Source organism: Stegostoma tigrinum, chromosome 12 (assembly GCF_030684315.1).
Source record: "Stegostoma tigrinum isolate sSteTig4 chromosome 12, sSteTig4.hap1, whole genome shotgun sequence".
Lineage (NCBI taxonomy): Eukaryota > Metazoa > Chordata > Chondrichthyes > Orectolobiformes > Stegostomatidae > Stegostoma > Stegostoma tigrinum.
This window is the reverse complement of record NC_081365.1, coordinates 38,345,391-38,367,939: the sequence shown is the minus strand read 5'-3', so window position 1 is coordinate 38,367,939 and position 22,549 is coordinate 38,345,391. Positions and strand designations below refer to the sequence as shown.

At 40.0% G+C, this 22,549-nt stretch overlaps 1 protein-coding gene across 2 annotated transcripts in view; it reads right to left on the bottom strand.

Moving 5' to 3' along the window:
* Window positions 1-22,303, bottom strand: part of tent5c (terminal nucleotidyltransferase 5C) — a 30,808-nt gene extending 8,505 nt beyond the window's left edge. Inside the window, exons 1-2 of one of the 2 annotated variants that reach the window (XM_048541366.2) lie at window positions 22,051-22,303; window positions 8,453-8,547 (exon numbers count right to left, since the gene is read on the bottom strand). The gene's annotated coding sequence lies outside the window, so the exon portion shown is untranslated. The remainder of the gene's footprint in view (window positions 1-8,452; window positions 8,548-22,050) is intronic. The other variant, XM_048541364.2, reaches the window with a different exon arrangement.
* Between the last annotated feature and the right edge of the window lie 246 nt (window positions 22,304-22,549).

Genomic DNA, 22,549 nt, shown 5'->3' with positions numbered 1-22,549 from the left:
ACAAAAATACAAAACAGAACACCTTGGTGGACTAGAAACACAAATTACAATTTCTCATCTTACAAAATTGTATTTAAACCAAACTATAAAAACAAGAGTTACTGGCACCACCCACATTTCCAAAACTGTTACAATCCAATGAGTACTTCACTGCCTCGGCTGCTGCAATTTATAGATTTCAGACCCCTTCACAGACTAAACATTTGCTGTACCATTCCACCGCACAAACACACCGCAGCTCATACTCGCAAAAGCCAAACCCGATCCACAATAGACAGCCGTTCAACTTTGGTCATGCAGCACTTTTTGTGATATGGACAAAACATTATTAATGCGGTTTAGCTCTTTGTTTGCACTATTTTGTCGCGAAAGGTTCCAGCTAATTGGGATTAATCGGAGTGACCTTTCTGATTGGATGCTAGTTCACGTGCATTAGGGAGAAGCTGAAATGTTAGAGGTCGTTTTGAGCTTGTACTTTTCAAAAGGTATGATGGCAAGTTGAATTATTTCGATCGAACACAATTTCATTTCGTATTGGCGACTACACAGCAACGTTAGGGGCACTTTGCTCAACCAATTACAAAATGCAATAAATAGCAACATTTGCCCGGGGGTAAAAAGTCAGAGTTGGATACATTCTGAGTCTGATATAATGTAAACTCAATAAGATCAGGCCATTTCTGTTATTTCCAAGTTGTACTGGCTTTTCATAAGTTCATATCTTCACTAATCAAACGTCAGCTTTCTTATGTGTAAAACTTTATCTGTACTCCTTTTCAAAACCATATTATGATCTAACAACAGCCCAGTGTGCTTAACATAGAAGGTACTGAAAGAATTAGCCAGGTGGAGTTGAAAGAATGTTTTGCGGGCAAAACTAGAATTAAGGGTCACAGTTTAAAAAATAAGGGGTTGCCGATTTAAAACAGTGGGAGTTGTGAATCTTTGGAATTCTATTCCTCAAAGTGGATGTAGAGTCTTTAAGTAGTCTTAAGGCGAAGCTAAATAGATATTTAATTACCATGGGGATGAAAGATAATTGGGAACAAAAACAGAAGTTGCTGAGAAAGCTCAGCTGGTCTGGCAGCATCTGTGAGGTGAAGTCAGAGTTAGTGTTTCAGGTCCAGTGACCCTTCCTCAGTCACCAGACAGGAAACATTGACTGTGATTTCTCTTCATGGATGGTCAAATTTTCCAACAATTTCTGGGTTTTTTTGTTTCTGATTTAGAGCATCTGCAGTTCTTTTGGTCTTATAAAGATGATTAGGGGTGTGCGGATATGTAGATTGAGGTTAAAATCAGATCAGTCACGATTTTCTAGAATTGCGGAATGGGTTTGAAGAGCTCAACCAACAAAAAGTTTTGAAATGTAGCTATTTTTGTACTGTAAGGAGAGACTTACAGCAGCATGATTTGTTTACATAAAGAAAAGAGTCTTGGCTAGGACACCAGAAGAACTCCTCAACTCTTCTTTGAATAATACCATGTGATTTTAAATCCATCTGCCTCGGTTCATCACCAGTTAAACCGATGGTCCCTTGGACAATCCCTCACTACCTCAATACTGTGTGAGCATGGGTGATGTGATCAAATCCTGGAATGGGAGTTGAATCTACAAGCTTGGGCCAGATCACTACTACTGTTATTGACAACTAATAACACATATTAGATAAACAAAAAGTTGATTCTCGCAGAAATTAAAACACAATTAGGCAACATCTTCAATTTAAAAGGAAAATTGCTTTATTTAGTCTATGACAAATTAATCAGATTTTGGCTACTTTTATTATTGGACAGGTAGAGGTTTATGTAAGCCTGTTGTAATGTGATAAGTCAAATTAATACATCACAAGACCAATCTGAGACTCGAGTCCTGGGAATGCCTTAGACTGGATTTGTTTTAGACTGAAGTGTCTGGAATTAAATAAGGTTATCAATTAGAACTTTGTGTGATAGGATAAGCATGGAATATTCTAGTTCAAGATTGATACCTCCACTGTTATTTAATGTACATATCATCAAGAATGAGAGAACCTGCATTTATACAAACACATTTTACTTTCTCAAAATGTTCCAAAGCACCTTTCAATCAATTAGATATTTAAAGTCTGTTCAATACCTAACACAAAATGCAAATGTCAATTTGCACTTGTCACTTTTCCACAACCACCGTGGTATAACATGACAAGGTGTGTGGTTGGTGGGATTGGTTTGAGGGATAAATTTGGGATCGAGCAGTAAGAGATGGATGGTGTTATACATCATCAGAAAGGTAGCATTACTTCCAATATATTTCATTAACACTGTACGGAAGTGACACCTTAGGTTCCTTTGTTCAAGTACCCACGATGGGGCTTAGGTCCATGACTTTCTGATCAAACAATGATAGATTACCACTGAAGCAAGTGAACACACAAATCCAAATAGAAAGATCAAGTACTGTACTATTGAGAGAAAAAATTGTCATGATACCAAACAACCCTAGTACATGGAGAGAGGGAGAAAGCAAAATAAAACAAGAATTTGTTTGTTGCTGTTGTTCATCTCCAAGATCCTGAAGATGTTGGTTCCTTGCTGGAGAACCATTTCACTGTAATTAGAAATTCTCCAGTACACTGCTGAATAAGGTTTTCTTTATCTTTGAGCTTAGGCAAAGTCAACAGTCTAATTGGCTATGATACCAAAATCAATTGTATTTTCAATCCACATGCAGTCAAACACATGTACAACAGGAATCCTTGAATGGTGATCAGGAGCAGAATGTCAGGCAATACTATACATTGTGGCACTCGCCATCCTCATTCCAATGCAATCAGCTGATTAGCAAAGATTAGCAATTAAACCTCGGACACCTCTTGCATGGCACACTGACTTCAACTAAAGAGTCAAAGATTTAGATGCAGAGGGAGGCTATTTTGGCATGCTGAGTCCAACCTGCTTCTGTGCAAAGCAATCCAGTCAACCTCATTTCTCAATTATAGCTACATCACCCTTCCAACTGCCCATCCATGTTCATTTTGAAGTCACTGATCATAGACTGCAAGTTCCAGTTCATTATCACTGCTGCGTAAAACAGTTCTTTCTTAAATTCCCCATATATCTTGCCCAAAATAACACAAGGATTAGAAGCATAAGTTGGCCATATTGCTGTCTGACTGGCTCCTCTGATTTGGTCTTAGCTCTACTTTCCTATCTGCTCCCAACAACACCCAGCCTAACTCTTGACTCTTCTGCCAATCAAAAATTTACTCAATTCAGTGTTCAAGATATTCAATGATCCAGTCTCCACCACTCTTTGGGGAGAAGAATTCTATAGACTGATGACCCTCTGAGAGAAAACAAAAGCGTAAACCAGTGTCCACGATCCTTGCACCATCAACTAATGGGAACAGTTTTTCGTTATCTGTAATACTGCTGGTATTGGAGCGTTTGTCCCATAGGGAGAGGCTGAATAGGCTTGGTTCTTTCGATGGAGCATTGGAGGCTGAGAAGTGACTTTATAGAGGTTTATAAAATCATGAGGTGCATGCATAGGGTGAACTGTCAAGGTCGTTTCCTGGGGGTAAGGGAGTACAAGAGAGGTAAGAAAGGGCATAGAATTAATGTGAGAGGGGAAAAGTTTTAAAAGGGACCTAAGGGACAACTTTTTCATGCAAAGGGGTGTGCGTGTCTGGAACGAGCTGCCAGAGGAAGTAGTGGAAGCATGTACAATTATGGCAGTCAAAAGGCATCTGGACAGGTACATTAATAGGAAGGGTTGAGAGGGATATGAGCCAAATGCTGGCAAATGGGGCTAGATCAGTTTAGGGTATCTGGTCAGCAAAGGCAAGTTGGACCTAAAGGTCTGTTTCTCTGCTGTATAATTTTATGACTCTGCAACTGTATAAATCTCAACTCAATCTCTTTGTTCTAAGGTGGCTGTCCCAACTTCTCCATATTAACGTTGCACATAAATTCCTAAAAACATGCTGGTATATCTCCTTGGGACTTTCACATTCCTCTCAATGTCTGGTGACTGAATACAATACTGTTGTTGTGGCCTAAATCAAGCTTTATAAAAATTCAGGATAACCTCCCCTATTTTATACTCAATAACTATATGAATGAATTCTAAGATCCCATATATGTTGTCCTGCCATCTCCAAAATTCCAAGCTCATTGGCGTACTAGATTCTCTGAACCCACGCCTTCCTTAAAAATGTGTCATTAAGTTTCCATTGTCTCTTCCCAGCTGTTCTTCTACAGTGCATCATGTCATTACTTTTCTGTATTAAATTCCATCTGCCACATCACTGTCATCCTGCAAGTCTCTTTATGCCATGTTGCAGCTGAATGGTACTATCCTCATTATCACAGCTCCAAGTTTGGTATTGTCAGCAAATTTTGAAATGTTTAAGGTGTATTCCAAAATATATCAAAAAGGCAGTGGACCTAGCTCTGACCCTTGACAACCACCACTATATACCATTCTCCAACCTGACAATATTTCATTTACCACTCATGGATGTTTTCTGTTCTTAAAATAATTTTTCATTGTGTCACATGAGCCTCAATGTTGCTAATCAGCCTTTTACATGTTACTTTATTAAAAACTTATAGTGTAGGTTAGATGGGCTTGAGATCGGTATGACAGGTCGGCACAACATCGAGGACCGAAGGGCCTGTACTGTGCTGTAATGTTCTATGTTCTATGTAAATTTCATTTAGGTAATATCCACTACATTCCGCTCAATAACATTCCCTATTTCTTTATCAAAACATTCAATTAAATTATTCAAGCATGATCTGCCATTACAAATTGAGGTTGGCTGTCCTTAATTAATTCAAAACTCTCCAAGTACCACTGATGTTAAACTGACTGCCTAGATGTTCTTACATCCCTTCTCAAATAAGGATGTCAAATTTACCACTCACCAATCCTTTGGCATGTTCCTGATATCTACTGAAGACAGGAAGAATGGAACATTATGACAAGGCTTTTGCTATCTCCAGCCTCACTTTACTTTGCAAGTTGGGAATGCCAGCCATCTGGATGAGACAATTTCCAGTATATTCTGATCTATCAATTTATCCACATCCATTACCTTCAGCATCTCTGCTTCCAACAACATTTCATCAGCTACCATTTCTCTAATAATCTAACGTAAAGTGTCTTTTAAATATTAAAAACCAAAAGAACTGCAGATGCTGTAAATCAGGAACAAAAACAAAGTTGCTGGAAAAGCTCAGCAGGTCTGGCAGCATCTGTGCAGGAGAAACAGAGTTAACGTTTTGGGTCCAGTGACCCTTCCTCAAAACAGTTCTGAGGAAGGGTCACTGGATCTGAAACGTTAACTTTTTTTCCTTCACAGATGCTGCCAGACCTGGTGAGCTTTTCCAGCAACTTTGTTTTTCTGCCCTTTAAGTATTCTAGCATTGTCCTTTGTCTCTAGGCAGATATCATCTCTTTCCTCAGAAGACCCCAGCCCATCTCTTACCAACCACTTTACATGCTGGCAATGATTTTTGAACGATATTATGAATTACTCAGGTTAAACACTTCAGAAAGTTATATATTTTATATCAAATAAAAAATGTGCCAGTAAAATGCAACAATATTTTTTCCAAGGTTGCTGTTTCATATTTGCAATATGGTACTTTAAATATCATTTTATTAAAAAAATTACAGTGGCTAGAGTTTAGTAACTACTGGGGAAGAATGGATCTCAAACTGACCTGTTTCAATAAACGATTACATTACTGCTTGAAAAGTGAGAATTGGAGCCATTCAGGCGCAGTTTAGTTTTCACACATCTTAAAAAGATGGAAACTCCATACCCTGGATGGTTAAATTACCCTGGTTTTAACACTTAAAAAGAAAGGTAACAGGAGGAATAAAAATATTTCCATAGCAATGACATCACAGCGACATCATAAACCAGTTTTAACTGATTTCATCAGCTACAAAATTATTGATTATATTTTTCCACTTTTCATAAGACATTGGCATGTGTTAGAGATGGAATATGTCATAGATCTCAATATGATGCAAATTACTGACATTTATGAGAACGACAATGATTCACAATTAATTTAAAAATTTACATGTGAGCTTCACTCATGAAGCTATTCATTAAGTAACACTGTCCTTGAGATCATTTACTAAGTACATTTTGGATTGTTCCAATTGATTTTTCAGTGACTTTGTTCATCAAGAAAAGAAAGAAAACAATTTTATGTCTCCCTTTCGGCAACAATCTCGTCAATTCTTCCTATCTCCCTTAAATAATCTTTCTGTTCATTGCCTTCTTTATGCCCACCTTTTTTCCTTTATCTCTTTGGTTCTTAAATGCTTTGTTTCAATGATTTCTTTAACTATCTCCTATAAATATTATACATGTCAGGAAACATTGACATGCCACTCATACACTCTGACCTCATGTGTGTGCAGAACCATTGAGCAATCAGGTCCATTCTGATTTATTTCAGATAAATCACTATTATTGAATAAATATCCTCTCTAATTCCAGTTAAATTCCTTGCATGAAAATCCTACAATTTCTGCATGCAATTGAATAACTTCCTACTAAAATTACATGCTGAAAGTATGCATTCTTTTTTCATTTAACACAGGTTTTATACTAAGCTGTATGCTAAATATTATAAGGTGTAGTTAGTATTATTTCGATTGGAGCCAGATCTTTGTAGAATCCTGGAGTGTCTACCCTCAGTGCATAGAATAAACAGACCTAACTTTTACTTGAGAAGCACTGATTGCCTTTTACCAAGATACCCTCCCCAAGACAAACAGTCTGCATTATTTCCACCTGTTATACATGCCACATGGTGACAGGCCTGCCTACTGCTGCCTCAATACCTGCAGGTCTGCAATGACCTCTTTAAGAGGTCATGAATTAGCAAATTAAGAACCAGTATTGACAGCCAGATGAGAAGATCAGCAATGGACCTTCTCACCTGGAACTTTAATTCTGGTGGAGGTGGGAAAGGCAACAAGATTCATATATGCATCTGGTCTAAATAAATGCTCTTCCTGTCTCCAAACTTGTCATCAGCAACAGCAGAAGTTTCTGTTCTGAGTCTGTAGACCAGCATTGAAGCCTGGTCATCAATGCTCAGTAGACAGCCCAGCTAAGCAACATACTTGAACAAACCATGGTTAGTGCAAAAATCACCATCTTCTCAGAGCAATAAATGCAACCTAGCCATTCCACTATTCCCTACAACACGAATGCCATTTATTTAACGTCAATGGCAATATATCTTTGAGAAGCTTTTGTTTTTCTCCAGCATAGTGACTATTGGCAATATTAAATTCACAGAAGACTCATTTTTCTAAAGCCACTTTTTAGTGAAACACAGTTTGTTTTTGATCGCAAACAAAAAAAGCTGGCATGTAGTCATTGATCTGCCAGGAGCTGATTTACAGAAGCACCAAGTGTAAGATGCCTATATATAAACAAGCTCAGAAGTAATTGCCATTAGACAGTGGATCCCACCAGAAGGCAATGACGTTAGGACAAAAGTTGAGGGTGTGGGGGGGTGGAGAAGAATTTGGAAGGGAATTTGTAATTGAGAACACCTTGATATCGAGAGTGGGTGGACTAAAAGTTAACACTTTGCTGTGACTCAAAGTTTTTTATATTGTTCTTCACACTCGCTCTCAGTATGGAAGTCTTTTGTAATGGTACAACACTGTTCTAAACCTACTGGAATTGGCAATCCAGAAGACTCATGTTTATTGGTACTTACTGATACTTGTTTACTTGGTTCCAGTAACCATGCAGACCCCATTGCAGTGTAATTTCCTTGTCACAGTCTTGTAATGCTACAGTGAACAATTACAATATAGAGGATAACCCCAATGACTGTAATCATTTGTGGTCAGTTGCACTCACTGCAAGCTGGAGCCCATTTACAGCAGTACCTTGAAAATTGATTTATCTTCTCAGACCTCAGCAGCAATCTAAAATAGATTTATTATCCACTATACAAGTAGTCACAAATAAAGAGAAAAACCTTGCAATTCTATGGTGCCTTTCATGTCTTCAGGGCATCGTAGACTGCTTTAAAGCCAAGGAAATACTTCTTACTTTCTGAGGATGGATCACTGGAACCAAAACGTCAACTTTGATTTTCTTCTTCACAGATGCTGCCAGACCTGCTGAGCTTATCCAGCAACTTCTGTTTTTGTATCTTCTTAGATGGTGTAAGGTAGGAAACACAGATCATAAAAAAACACTACAACCAGAATGAAGTCTCACAAATGACCAGTCATCTGCTGAGTGTAAATTGAGGGGTCAGTGTTGACCAAAGACATTTAGAGGGTAACCCCGCCCTTCTTTGAATAGTGCCATGTGATCTTTTACATCTCTCTGAAGAAGCGTATAGAGCTTCAGATTGACAACAGATTTGAAAGATGGCTGCTTACGTATGCATATGCCCGATCACATACCTTTATGTGAGTGTGTGCTTATAACGTGTTACTTCTTACAGTTCAACCTGGAATCAATCCTTAGATCTCTACCTCCTACAATCCACCAAAATGACCTAAATGAAGGATTAAAAGCAGAAATTCTAGGTTTGCTGATGACACAAAATAGCTATGGTTAACAACAGAGCGTCAAGATGAAATCTATAAAAACTCAGCAGGTATGAAAGAACAAGCATGCTCATAGATGGTGCCTATCAATCCTCAGGACATCTCAAAACACTTCTGACTTGCAATCACATTAGCCAGTTAATCATTTTATTTTGTTAGGATTGATTGAGTTTGACACTATGGAAACTTTTTAGCTCTCTGAATAAGGCTACAGAATCTTTAAGGTCCACCAGGATGTAATTAGTTTTATATCTCATGTTAGTTATCCTTTTATGTCTAATTAAATAGAACTGAAGATGTATCAACAAATTCTGTGTACTTTTACTTTGTGGTCAATGCCTAAAATGAAATGAATCATCATTAAAGGATCATAAGTATTCAAGTTAAGGTTGTTTCCATAAGGAAAATAAAACAAGGAATAGTAGTAATATTTGCTATCAAACACATCTATTACACAATAATGAGATAACAAGGTGTAGAGCTGGATGAACACAGCAGGCCAAGAGTATGCTGCTTGGCCTGCTTTGTTCATCCAGCTCTATACCTTATTATCTCAGATTCTCCAGCATCTACAATTCCTATTATCTATATTACACTATAATTTTTTAAAAATAAAAGTTACATTAGCAAATCAGATCTGTAGACAATACATTATTGCTATACCAGACTTTTGCTCCACTTCGATTCTTTGAAGCAAATGCTAGACCCCTGAAATTGAATACAATATTTGAATATGTTATAAGTATCTGTATTGTAGATCAGTTAGTGGCCAGAATGTTTGTACTAGTTGAAAAATTATCACTGAATTGATTCCAACTCAAACTCCTCAATCTGCCATTCTACCTGCCGTGATGCTACTAAAATCCTTTCAGTTTTTTAATTGTATATTTAACTTCTTTCCTTAATACTCTCCATAACATCCTTTCAAGACATGAGGCAAAGGATGTGAACTTTTTGAACTTTTTTCCATGAACTCTATTAACTTTTTAAATGGTGGATCCATATCGTCCTTAATTCTTATGTTCTTATTTTCTTTGTCTATGCATCATAGAGATGCAGATCCAAATAGCTATCAGTAAACCACTTTGAGAGCCACATTTCCTGCTTTCAGTGACTTATAGATGTATATATACCCTGACATGTGGAGACTGCTTCCAGTGAATGGGCTGATCAGATAATTCTAGGTCCAGCATTCTTGAAGATGGATCAGCACTGTGTTATAGAATGCACAGAGCTTGACAAAACACAGAAGATGCCCTTGTCATGCACTGCATCCAGATCTACCTCCAGCATTTGGACTCAGCACCTAACCATGTTATGTTTAATGAGCAAGGCTGATGTTGCACAACTCTCCCTCAATATAACCTAAGTAACAGGCAAGATACGGTCATTATCTGACTGTCATCTTGTCATCCATCTGTCACATGTCCCGTGGAGATTGGTGAGTGATGTAGCAGCAGGTGTGGATTCCCTGGCAGTTGTAGCTGTGAGCCTGTAGAGGAGCAGCTCAGGTCAGAGGGTTGCTTTTTCACTGGGGGGAATTAGAAGTCCTAACCCCCAACACTGTTTCCCACCCCACGAAACTGAGCACTCCTTTTCAGGACCAAACTGCTCATCTCCCTAGTTTTATTGAAACAGACAAGTTTCTAAGTGGGTTTGACAGAGTGGAATGTGGAACAGATGTTGACTCTGAGTGGGAGACATTAGAACATAAGAAAAAGGGAAGGAATAAGAAGACCTCTTTTTTTCTCATTTAGCCGACTCTTAATTATCCTGTGAAAGAAATTACCAAACCATTCAGTTCAAGGGGAATATAGGCCCTGGTCTAATGGTTTATCAACTATTTCCCAGTGCCAGCCAGTCAACAATGCTCAGAGAAAAGCTCAAGTTCTAGAAAGTTGGGCAGAACATTTTGACCAGTCTCAATCAGCCTTCATGCTTCAATGAAGAAGTAACCAACAGTCTGCCAACAAAACTGTTCTCTTAATATCCCTCCTAAACAGTTAGAAATGAAAAAAAAAATCATCGAACTTGTAACCCCGAGCCAATGGATTATCCAAAAAGCATTGCCTGTGGTTTCCCATTGGTTTACAGCAGAACCTTCTGGGCACAAATCAGCCATTTAATAGTTACTTATGTATCCATTGGAAACCTACCAAATATTCCAGGCAATGAACGTAATCATTGGCTTTTTGAGGGACAAACTACATGCACCATAAACTCAAACCTGTGGAAAATTCTGGGTTTTGTATCCACCTATTCCAACAGCATCAATGGGATCATACTCCCCACATGTCAAGTCCCGATCATCATTTGTAAATTTTTAAAATGGCTTTGCCCTATTTTTCTGCAATTTACTTCTGTCATATATTCTATCCTATAAACGTTACTTCCCTTCTATGACATCCTGTGCACCTGTACACCCCTCTCTCCCTTTGCTTTCTCACTTGGCACAGCCTTTAACCATCTTGATACAACTACAACATCTCCTCTGATTATTACCCTCTTCTTCTCAGTTTGAACCTCAGTTAAACTGAGTGTCTACTCATCAGCTTACGTGGATGAAAAAGGTTCCATGACACGACATCAAGAAAGGGTAGGGGTAGGATCTGTGGTATCCCAGCCAATTTTTATCCCTCATTCAAGATTATTCACTGAACAACTCACTCAATAAAAATGGAAATTATCTGATCATTACTGCATTGCTGTTTGAGGAAGTTTGTTCAGCTTAAATTAGTTGCTCTGTTTCCTGCAATGCAACAGTGATTACAAAGCAAAAAGTATTTCATTTTACTGTAAAGTGCTTTCAGAATGAAAGCTTGTGAAAAGCATTACATGAATGCAAAGCTTTTTCTTTAAAAACATTCACAAAATGTAACTCTCTGGGTACTGTATGCATTTTCATGTTTGTTTATGAAGTAGCTCAGGATATTTTTAATGTCAAAGACAGTACATAGTCATACATGATTCATGATTTATTAAAATATAATAGATTTAAAGTGGACATGGCTCCAGGACCGGATGAGATGCACCAGGGATTCTGAAGGAAGTGAAAGTGGAATTTACAGAGGCACTGGCCATAATCTTTCAGGCTTACCTAGACTCAGGGTAGGTGCCAGAAGACAGGAAAATTGTAAACATTACAGATTTGTTCAAGAAAGCTTGTGAAGATAAGCGCGGCAATTACAGACCAGTCAGTTTAACTTCAGAGATAATTATTCAAGATAGAATTAGTAGCTACATGGTAATAGGCAGAGTCAGCATGGATTTCTAAAGGGGAAAGCACATTTAACTAAGTCACTGGAGATGAGGGTAATGCTTATGATGTAGCACAAGTGGGTTTCCATAAGGCACTTGGTATTGTGCCACACAACAGATTTATGAGGAAAGTTATAAGAATAAAAGGGGCACTAGTAATGTAGATACAAAATTGGTGAAGTGACAGGAAACAGAGAGTAACAGTCAATAGATACTTTTTGAGCTGATGGAAAATTTGTGGTAGATTTCCACAAGGTTTAGTACTGGGACCTTTGCTTTTGCTGGTATATATTAATGTTCTGGATGTTGATGCGTAGGGACAGTTTCAAACTTATCAGATGACACAAAACTTGAATGAATTGTAAACCGTGAGGAGGGCAGTGTAGAACTCCAGAAAGACATTGACAAGTCGGTGGAGCTGGCAGATTGGTGGTAGATGGGTTTTAATGCAGAGAAGAGTGATGTGGTATATTTTGGGTAGGAAGAACTTTGAAAGACAATACAAAATAGGAATTACACCTCGAAGGGAGGCAGCAGGAGCAGAGACACCGATGTGTAGATGTACACAGATCATTTAAAGTGACAGGATGGGGTGACAAGAGTAGTAAGTAAAGAATACAACATCCTCAGTTTTCTTAAATAGGGACATAGAGTACAAGAGCATGGATGTGATGTGAACTTGTATTAGACACTTCTTGGACCTCAGCTGCAGTATTGAAAGAACGATATGCCACATTGAAAGAAGGATGTGCACATATTGGAGAAAGTGCAGAAGAAGTCTACAGGAATGGTTCAATGAATGTCGATTTCAGTTATGAGAATAGATTAGTCATTGAGACATAGAGTCATACAGCACCGTAACAGGCCCCCGGTCCAAGCAGTCCATGTGGACCATAAACTAGCCCCACCTGCCTGCACTTGGCGCACATGCCTCCAAGTATTTTTTATTCATGTACTTGTCCAGATTGAAGAAGTTGGGAGTCTCCTTGGAGACAGGAAGTCTTAGAGGATCTCTGATAGAGGTCTTCAAAATCAAGAACAAGCTGGACAGAAGAGAGAAGGAGAAACTGTTCTCTCCTGTAAAAGGGACAAGAGGGCCTCCATTTAAATCGATCAGCTAAAGAAATAAAGGTGAAGAGAGGAAAAACATTTTCACCCAAAAGTAGTTGGGCTACGGAATGCACTGCATGTAAATGTAGTGAAGGCAGGTTCAGTCAAGGTCTTCAAGACAACATTGTTTTCATCCAAATAATCATCCAATGTGCAAGGACATGGGGAGAAACCAGAAAGTAAGGATGCTTATTTAATGATCTAACACAGGCATGATGGACCAAACGGCCTCCTTCTGCACTATAACGATTGTGATGCTTTAATTGGTAATTACTTATAGTAAATTAACTGTCTATAAAAAAGCAAAGTTACAATTGAGAACAATGAAATTCAACTGGACACTTCGGGTAAATTGAAGTAATTAGGTTTAAAGTGTAGGTTATAACGAAAATTAAGATTCAAGATACAAAATGAATGGAAGATGGTTATTATTTCAGCGAAGAGATATAAAATCTATTTAATAATTTAAATTGTGTCAATAAATAGGGATTTTAAATCAGGTTATTGCATAGTTGCTAATTTGTGGAAAGCAAACAGATAAATTTTACCTAGATCGCTGACCAATCCTACTTGTAGCCTACAAGCTTCTGGTTGTCTACTTTAATAATGATCTTCTCACTATCCAGTGCCCTCTCACAAAAAAGATTGCAACTGAGAACTTGCCATCTGGAGAAATCATTGAACAGTGCTGTTATTTGATGATACAGTATAGCTAAAAGCCTTTACAGGCCCTATTTTTCTTTAGATTGTTTATGTCTTTATAAAGTTGTTGTAATATGAATGAAAAACAGTTTCATAGCACAATGTGAATATGTCCTTGCTTCAACTCTGATACACTAGTGAAAACTTGTTGTGGAAGTGCCAGTGGGTGGACAAGGTCAGAAATCACACAATGCTAGGTTATAGTCCAACAGGTTAATTTGAAAACATAAGCTTTGGGAGTCTTACTGTTTTTTCAGGTGTTGGTGAGAGAGGTTGTAACAGTACAATTTATAAGTAAAAGATTAAAGGGTCACACCCCTGCTGAGGATGTGTTAAACAAACCGAAGATGCTGAAAAATCTTTAATCAGTTAGAAGGTTTTAATTGATAAATATGTGTATGTAATTCCCCAAATTCCTTTCAAGTCACTGTCCTGAGAGAACTAAAGGTTTTATTTGTGTAAAGAGGTCTCTCTCTCTCTCTAACACACACACACACACACACACACAATTCTTTCTCTACCCCCCCCCCACAAATATGTGCATACACACCACACTCATTCCTTCTCTCTCCCCGACAAATGCGTGCGCATACACACACACACACACACACACACGACTCTGTGGGGTGAATTGTATATTTTGTTTTGTTTGAAAAGAGCACAGTTTATAGACAATCAGTCAGTGTGGCGTTTCATTAATTCATACTTTAGAAATACAACCAATCTGACTCGGAACCAAAACACAAACAGATTCTAAACAAGGCCTCACTCCTAATATGCATTGTCTGACCTAAAATGTCACGTCTTCTTCACACTGATAAAACCTATAGATCTCAGGACAGTGATTTGAAACGAATTTGGGGAATTACATACACATATTTATCAATTAAAACCTCCTAACTGATTAAAGATTTTTCAGCATCTTCGGTTTGTTTAACACATCCTCAGCAGGGGTGTGACCCTTTGATCATTTACTTATAAATTGCACTGTTACAACCTCTCTCACCAACACCTGAAGAAGGAGGAAGGCTCCGCTTGAGTTTTCAAATAAACCTGTCGGAATCTAACCTGGTGTCAAGAGTTGTTAGCAAATATATTGAAATGACAATATTAATGATAAAACGTGTAACATCGATTTTAGTTTCACGTAGTTATAGTCGAAACAACGTGTGCATCCAGGTGTGTAGTAAATGTTATATTTGCAACTCTGGACGTATTATGCGAATATCATCACATGACCTTCACCTCCCTCCCTCCTTATATGTTTCCGCTGCCATTGGCTGTCTGACCTGTACATCCCTGTATTGTCCAGCCTTATTTAAATAAATCACTTGGAAAGTCAACGGCTTCTGTTACGAGAGATAATGGGGACTGCAGATGCTGGAGAATTCCAAGATAATAAAATGTGAGGCTGGATGAACACAGCAGGCTAAGCAGCATCTCAGGAGCACAAAAGCTGACGTTTCGGGCCTAGACCCTTCATCAGAGAACATGGTTACGAACATGGATAATTCTTGAAACTTTACAAGCTGCAAAACATGTACAAGGAACAGAAGTACATGAAACGAAGCCACATTTTAAACGTCTCAGATTTAATTTCTGGACATACCAACGCCATCCTGCAATATTGGCAATCCTGGGTTACCTACAATAATTCAATTCTTTTTAACCAACCTGCTAGAACATGTACACATTGTTAGAGCAGATGGGACTTGAACCTGGACATAGGAATATTACCACTGCACCACAAGACTCGCTACCAAGGCATTGCTTTGAACTGATCATAAAGAATATTTTGTAATTATGCATATTTACATTTATGTTGTCACTTTAATGTACTAATTATATTAAACATATTTACATTTGCAAATAACTTGTGCAGATAATATGTATAACGTGTTGGAGCGGCTTTAGCTTTTGTTTTCTTTTAGTGAAGCTTTGGTTCTATTTGAGGAAGCCTAAAAATTCAGCTCGGTTTAAAACGCCAATTGTCACATTACTCATTCTCAAAACTTAAACGACTTTGCCCGGATATCCGGGGATCTGGATATGGCAGCTTTGCGCACCTGGATTTATTGGAATACCAGCAATAGCTTTTAAGTTTAAGGCTACAGGGCTGTGCAATAAAACAAAAGCGCTGGTCCGCTCGCAGTGGCGGCGAATAAATACAGGGCGAGACAACAAGCCGGAATCTGAATTCCCCTCGCAGAATGTTGTTGGAACTGAAAGAATTGTTTGTTCCCGTATTTGGCAGATTTCTTTCAAGGTGTTAAAAAAGAGATTTCCAACATTCTTCAGTTCCAAAATAACATTACAGAACTTACTGAATTGCACCTGAAGTGAACAAGTGAGGAGGAGGGTAACACTAAAAAGTCACAAATCTGAACCCAGAGAATGGCTGAGACTAGTGCGGCCGACCCTTCCTCCCGCCCGCTCCCCACCCCCGAGCTTGTGCAAAAAAAGAGACAGCAGGCAGGTTTTTCTGTTCAGAATTGCGGTTAGCATTTTTTCCCCAAGCACCCCAATGTTGAATCATTTTATACGAATGGAGCGAAACTGCATTTTCCCTGCAATCCCGAGTTCTAAAAAAAATACATTCAAGCGCCTCAATCAGTCAGACTAACAGTGCACATCAAGCCAATTCACAGCATTACGGAATTATTATGGAGTAGACGGAGGCCGTTCGGCCCGACGAGTCTGCACCGGCCCTTTTATGCTGCAATGCAAATCATTTTATTTGTTTAAGGAACACACCCTTTATCACTCGAGCCCCCAATGCCCTCTGGCAGTTTTAGGCTGGACTTTGGTAAGTTACTTGGAAATGGAAACTCAAAGGATTCGTTGAATGGAAGAACCAATTAAGATAGGCTCGGAGGGGAAATCCTCTTTTTTTGGATTCGTTTGAGGAAATGGCAACCCATACTATCAGCGGTAAACATTATGTCCCGCCTTGCGTTCACTCAGTTTCTCTATAGGCGGTAACATTAAACTCAAGAGTGGTGGGGATGAGTGAGCTGGACGAAACCTTCGAATGAATAAGAAACTTGCTGAACAGTAAGGTCAAAACTGCTCAATCTCTCTACGTAAGAAAAACTCCTCGTCTCTGGAATCCATCTAGTGAACTTTCTCTGAATTGCCTCGAAAGCTGATATATCCCTCTCTAAGTTAGGGGGACTATAACTACGCAGTGGTCCAGGTACGGACTCACTAATACCTTCTACAGTTACAGTAACACCAATATTTTTATACTCTTATCCCTTGAACAATGTGCTCCTGAGATGCTGCTTGGCCTGCTGTGTTCATCCAGCCTCACATTTTATTATCTTGGAATCTCCAGCATCTGCAGTTCCCATTATCTCTAATACCGAAAGTCCATTTGTTTTCCTTAATATACGATGTACATGCATACTAATTTTCTGCAATTCGTGCCGAGGACACCCATATCTCTCTACCCTGAAACACATGGAGGTTTCTCTCCATTTAGTTAACATTCCGTTGTTCTATTCTTCTGACCGAACTAGACAACACTACATTTATTCATATTTAACTCCATATGCCAAATTTTTGCCCCTTAACCTAACCTAACCATATCCATTTGTAAATTTAAGATAATGAAATGTGAGGCTGGATGAACACAGCAGGCCCAGCAGCATCTCAGGAGCACAAAAGCTGATGTTTCAGGCCTAGACCCTTCATCAGAGAGGGGGATGGAGAGAGGGAACTGGAATAAATAGGGAGAGAGTGGGAGGCGGACCGAAGATGGAGAGAAAAGAAGATAGGTGGAGAGGAGAGTATAGGTGGGAAGGTAGGGAGGGGATAGGTCAGTCCAGGGAAGACGGACAGGTCAAGGAGGTGGGATGAGGTTAGTAGGTAGGAGTTGGAGGTGCGGCTTGGGGTGGGAGGAAAGGATGGGTGAGAGGAAGAACAGGTTAGGGAGGCAAAGACAGGTTGGACTGGTTTTGGGATGCAGTGGGTGGAGGGGAAGAGCTGGGCTGGTTGTGTGGTGCAGTGGGGGGAGGGGAGGAACTGGGCTGGTTTTGGGATGTGGTGGGGGTAGGGGAGATTTTGAAGCTGGTGAAGTCCACATTGATACCATTGGGCTGCAGCGTTCCCAAGCGGAATATGAGTTGCTGTTCCTGCAACCTTCGGGTGGCATCATTGTGGCACTGCAGGAGGCCCATGATGGACATGTCATCTAAAGAATGGGAGGGGGAGTGGAAATGGTTTGTGACTGGGAAGTGCAGTTGTTTATTGCGAACCGAGCGGAGGTGTTCTGCAAAGCGGTCTCCAAGCCTCCGCTTGGTTTCCCCAATGTAGAGGAATGCCACACCGGGTACAGTGGATGCAGTATACCACATTGGCAGATGTGCAGGTGAACCTCTGCTTAATGTGGAAAGTCATCTTGGGGCCTGGGATAGGGGTGAGGGAGGAGGTGTGGGGCAAGTGTAGCATTTCCTGCAGTTGCAGGGGAAGGTGCCGGGTGTGGTGGGGTTGGAGGGCAGTGTGGAGCGAACAAGGGAGTCACGGAGTGAATGGTCTCTCTGGAAAGCAGACGGGGTGGGGATGGAAAAATGTGTTGGGTGGTGGGGTCGGATTGTAGATGGCGGAAGTGTTGGAGGATGATGCGTTGTATCCGGAGGTTGGTGGGGTGGTGTGTGAGAACGAGGGGGGATACTCTTTGGGCAGTTGTGGCGGGGGCCGGGTGTGAGGGATGTGTTGCGGGAGATGCGGTCAAGGGCGTTCTCGATCACTGTGGGGGGAAAGTTGCGGTCCTTGAAGAACTTGGACATCTGGGATGTGCGGGAGTGGAATGCCTCATCGTGGGAGCAGATGCGGCGGAGGCGGAGGAATTGGGAATAGGGGATGGAATTTTTGCAGGAGGGTGGGTGGGAGGAGGTGTATTCTAGGTAGCTGTGGGAGTCGGTGGGCTTGAAATGGACATCAGTTACAAGCTGGTTGCCTGAGATGGAGACTGAGAGGTTCAGGAAGGTGAGGGATGTGCTGGAGATGGCCCAGGTGAACTGAAGGTTGGGGTGGAAGGTGTTGGTGAAGTGGATGAACTATTCGAGCTCCTTTGGGGAGCAAGAGGCGGCGCCGATACAGTCATCAATGTAACGGAGGAAGAGGTGGGGTTTGGGGCCTGTGTAGGTGCGGAAGAGGGACTGTTCCATGTAACCTACAAAGAGGCAGGCATAGTTGAGGCCGATGCGGGTGCCCATGGCCACCCCCTTAGTCTGTAGGAAGAGGGAGGAATTGAAAGAGACTTTTGTAAATTTCTTTTTTATTATTAATTACAACTCATTTTCCCATCTGTTTTAGTATCATCTGTAAATTTGACTATAGTACTTTCCATCCCCACATCCAATTGTATGGATTGGAGCTGAGGACTGAGCACCGTGGCTCCCTACCAGTTATGTCTTCCCAACCTGAAAAAGACATTTATTCTGACTCTATGTTTTCTGTTGGCTAGCCAATCCTCTATCCAAGATAATAAATGACCCACAACCCCATGTGACTTCCCTTGTGTATTAAGCTTTTGTGTGGCATTTTATGAAATGCCTTATGGAAGTCCAGCCTGGGTTCAAGTCCCACCTGCTCCAGAGGTGTGTCATAACATCACTGATCATTGACCCCATTTTTGAAAGATATCCAACTATCTCAGGGTGAAGTTGAAAGAGGCTTTGTTTCTTAATAGGTTCCACTTTATGCAAGTCGAACCAATGTGAGCCAACCATCATCCTGCCATGGGACATAGGTCTGAGGATCAAATTGTGACCTGCTCTATTTCAATCCCCATCTATAATGTTGCATTCAGAGCTGACCGACAAACAAGAAAAATAATCAGGCTCCATAGACAGTTTCAAAAGCAGAAATTGCTGGAAAGGCACAGTAGGTCTCACAGCATCTGTGAAGAGAAATCAGAGGTAATGTTTTGGTTTCAGTGATCTTTCCTCAGAGGAAGGATCTGACAAAGGGTCACTGAACCTGAAACTTTTTTTTCCACCAATGCTACCAGACCTGTTGTGCCTTTCCTGTAATTTCTGCTTTTGTAGACAGTGTTTCTGTGCAATTTGCCTGAACCCCAGTGCCAGGAATCTGAATTGTCAAAGAAATATCAGCTTTTCAAACAAAAATGGAAATCTTGCAGGTGATTATATGGTGTTCTAAAAGCGTGTTAAGGTTACTAAAAGAAAGTTAACCCTTCACATTAAACTGAGAGTAGAGCCAAGGCAAACAAGTCTCATACCTTGGCGTACGTTGACATTTACAGGTTAATGCTCAACCTGTTTGCTTGTGCTATGTGGTATGAATGCATCTTCCTTGACATCAACCCCTGGACTAGGCTTTAAACACAGAGCTCTGGTTCAATGGCACAGACCCTGCCAGCTGTGCCACAAGACTTTCTGGGTATCTAGTAAAATGTAAATGTCGGTGTGATATCGGGAAACTCTTCTTCATAAAAACGATTCAATTTATTTTCATTGATTTAACAACGAAAGAAGTAGTAGACTGAATAATTCAAACTGTTACAAACAATTTGAGGGCATTAGAATATCTTCCTTAGATGAATTATAATCATTAAAGAGAACTTTGTAAATCGTTATCCCGCCATCCTTTGAAGCAATAAACAACAAGAAGTTACACTGAAATACCGTTTCTCTCAAAGAAACGTTGCAAGGCGCTTTACAGGTGCAATACAAAGCAACGTATTGAATTATAAATGCTGCTCTCATTAGTATGGGAGACTATTTTCTCTAACACAAAAATATCTCGGTACAGATACCTCCTTACTATCGTAAAGCGCTCAGGATTTTTTAAAGTTGCTTGTTGATGTAAATTTGGGGATTGTGGCACAGTTGGCAGGGTCTGTGCCATTGAACCAGAGCTCTGTGTTTAAAGCCTAGTCCAGGGGTTGATGTCAAGGAAGATGCATTCATAGCACATAGCACAAGCAAACAGGTTGAGCATTAACCTGTAAATGCCAAAACGTAACATTCACTGCTGTCGCTCGTGTACTGCTGTTCCTTCACAGTGAGAACTTCATAACTCCAGTGCCATGTATTACCACTTCCTGCCACCAGGCTGCACTCCGCCTTCTCAGTTCCAGGATCTAAGTTTAAGTCGTCCAAGACCGTCTGCTGTTACAAAGTGTTCTTGTCTTGTTAATCAGATTTGTAAAGGACCTTGCCTTTTTAAATTTTTTTTACATTTAATACTGTACACACAGATCTCGCCAAAGTACATTCAGTTCGTATTTTTCGCCGAATTACCAATTCCACAGAATGTCTTTGATAGGATTAAAGATATCAATTTTTCTCATTTTTTTTACAGTTTGACGCAAATGTACATGGACTTAGCATGGAACTGTTTCAAACAATCGTTTATTGTGAGGCGGGATGGGGTGTATGTACAAGTGACTGATAATTTACATGTATCATTCCCAATGAGCTGTGTATCGGGTCCAACTGGTCGCTATTTCTAGCCCCGTGGCCCCCCACATCATACGCTATTTTAAAATAAGGATCTTACTCGCAGCCCAAAATACAAAATCGGAACAGACCTCAGATGTGCTTTATTTATATTTCACTTTGAATATGTTGCAGAACGATGTGTTCTTTTAAAAATAAATCCATCACCAGATAGCAATTTGCACATCGTAAAATTTTGAAAGCGACTCTTACTTATTGTGCTCGCTGTTAGTCTCATAATCTGGGCATATGTGTGTCCATACAAAGATAAAGCTTGGTATATGTAATCATCTTAGATTCTTGTAAAAGAGCCTGCTACTTCATATCTTCATAAAATTATCTTTCAAACTATTTCGGACGAAAGTGAACTTTTACAATTTAGCGTTCGCTTTACATCTTAACATTTTTCGGAGAAAAATAAACTTTCGGTGGAATTAAAGGTCAGTGGATAATGCACCAATAAGATTTACCATTCACAAAATTCTTTTTTTAAAAAAAAGACAAGGATTGTGCCTGCAACTGCATCAGAGATCCGTCTTACCTGTTCGTTGGAATGCCATAATTTACACACTTATTACATGATTATATTCTACTTACATTCATACATTTTATCGTAATTTTTTCAAGTTGAAATAGGTGTTGCCTGACACTTATTAGAAAAGGCACACATGCCTTTCGAGGTACACCGCAGTAAAACACATAGCTAGCAATTTTACTGGAAGTTGTTAATTAACGTTCCCTTATTTAAGCATTTCTATTATATATAGACACGCGCTCTGAATGTATAAATTAGGTGTTCGTATCCTTGTCTGACACTGTTTAAAAATAGTATTTGCTGATTCAGGACATTAATGGTGGCGCTGTCTGCGGTGAAATGTGACAGATTACAGCTAGCTCTGCGGTCTTACTCACCCCTGCAAATAGTGCAATGGAATTGCTGACCAAACTTTCTTTGCTGCTCAGAAAGTCAGAGGCAACGCTTCGTAAGTGAACCGAAACATGATGTTTGTTTTAGAATTAAAAGTGTCCTGGGTGCAGTTCCACGTGAAGTCCTTGTCGGGCAACTTGTGAGGATCCTCCTCAGTCTGGGCGCTTCTCTGTCCGCCGCTCAGTACGATCAATGTGTCCGCATCAGCCTGTATAAATGGGATCTCAGCTGCAGACCTCGCCGTGATCTGTACGTAAACATATCTCCATGGAGATAGAATCGTCAGACCTGTGGGCGGAAAGCCAACCTGTCAGCCTGAAGCTAGTAGCAACACCCCCTCTGCTGTCGGCACAAGCAAACAGCAGCAACTCCAGACCCAATGTCACCTTCGCCACCGGATACGGTCCAGCTCCTGCCTCCAATCTTCCCTTCAACAACTTGGCTTCCTCGTCTGCCTATCCTCACTTCAACTCGAGTATTCCA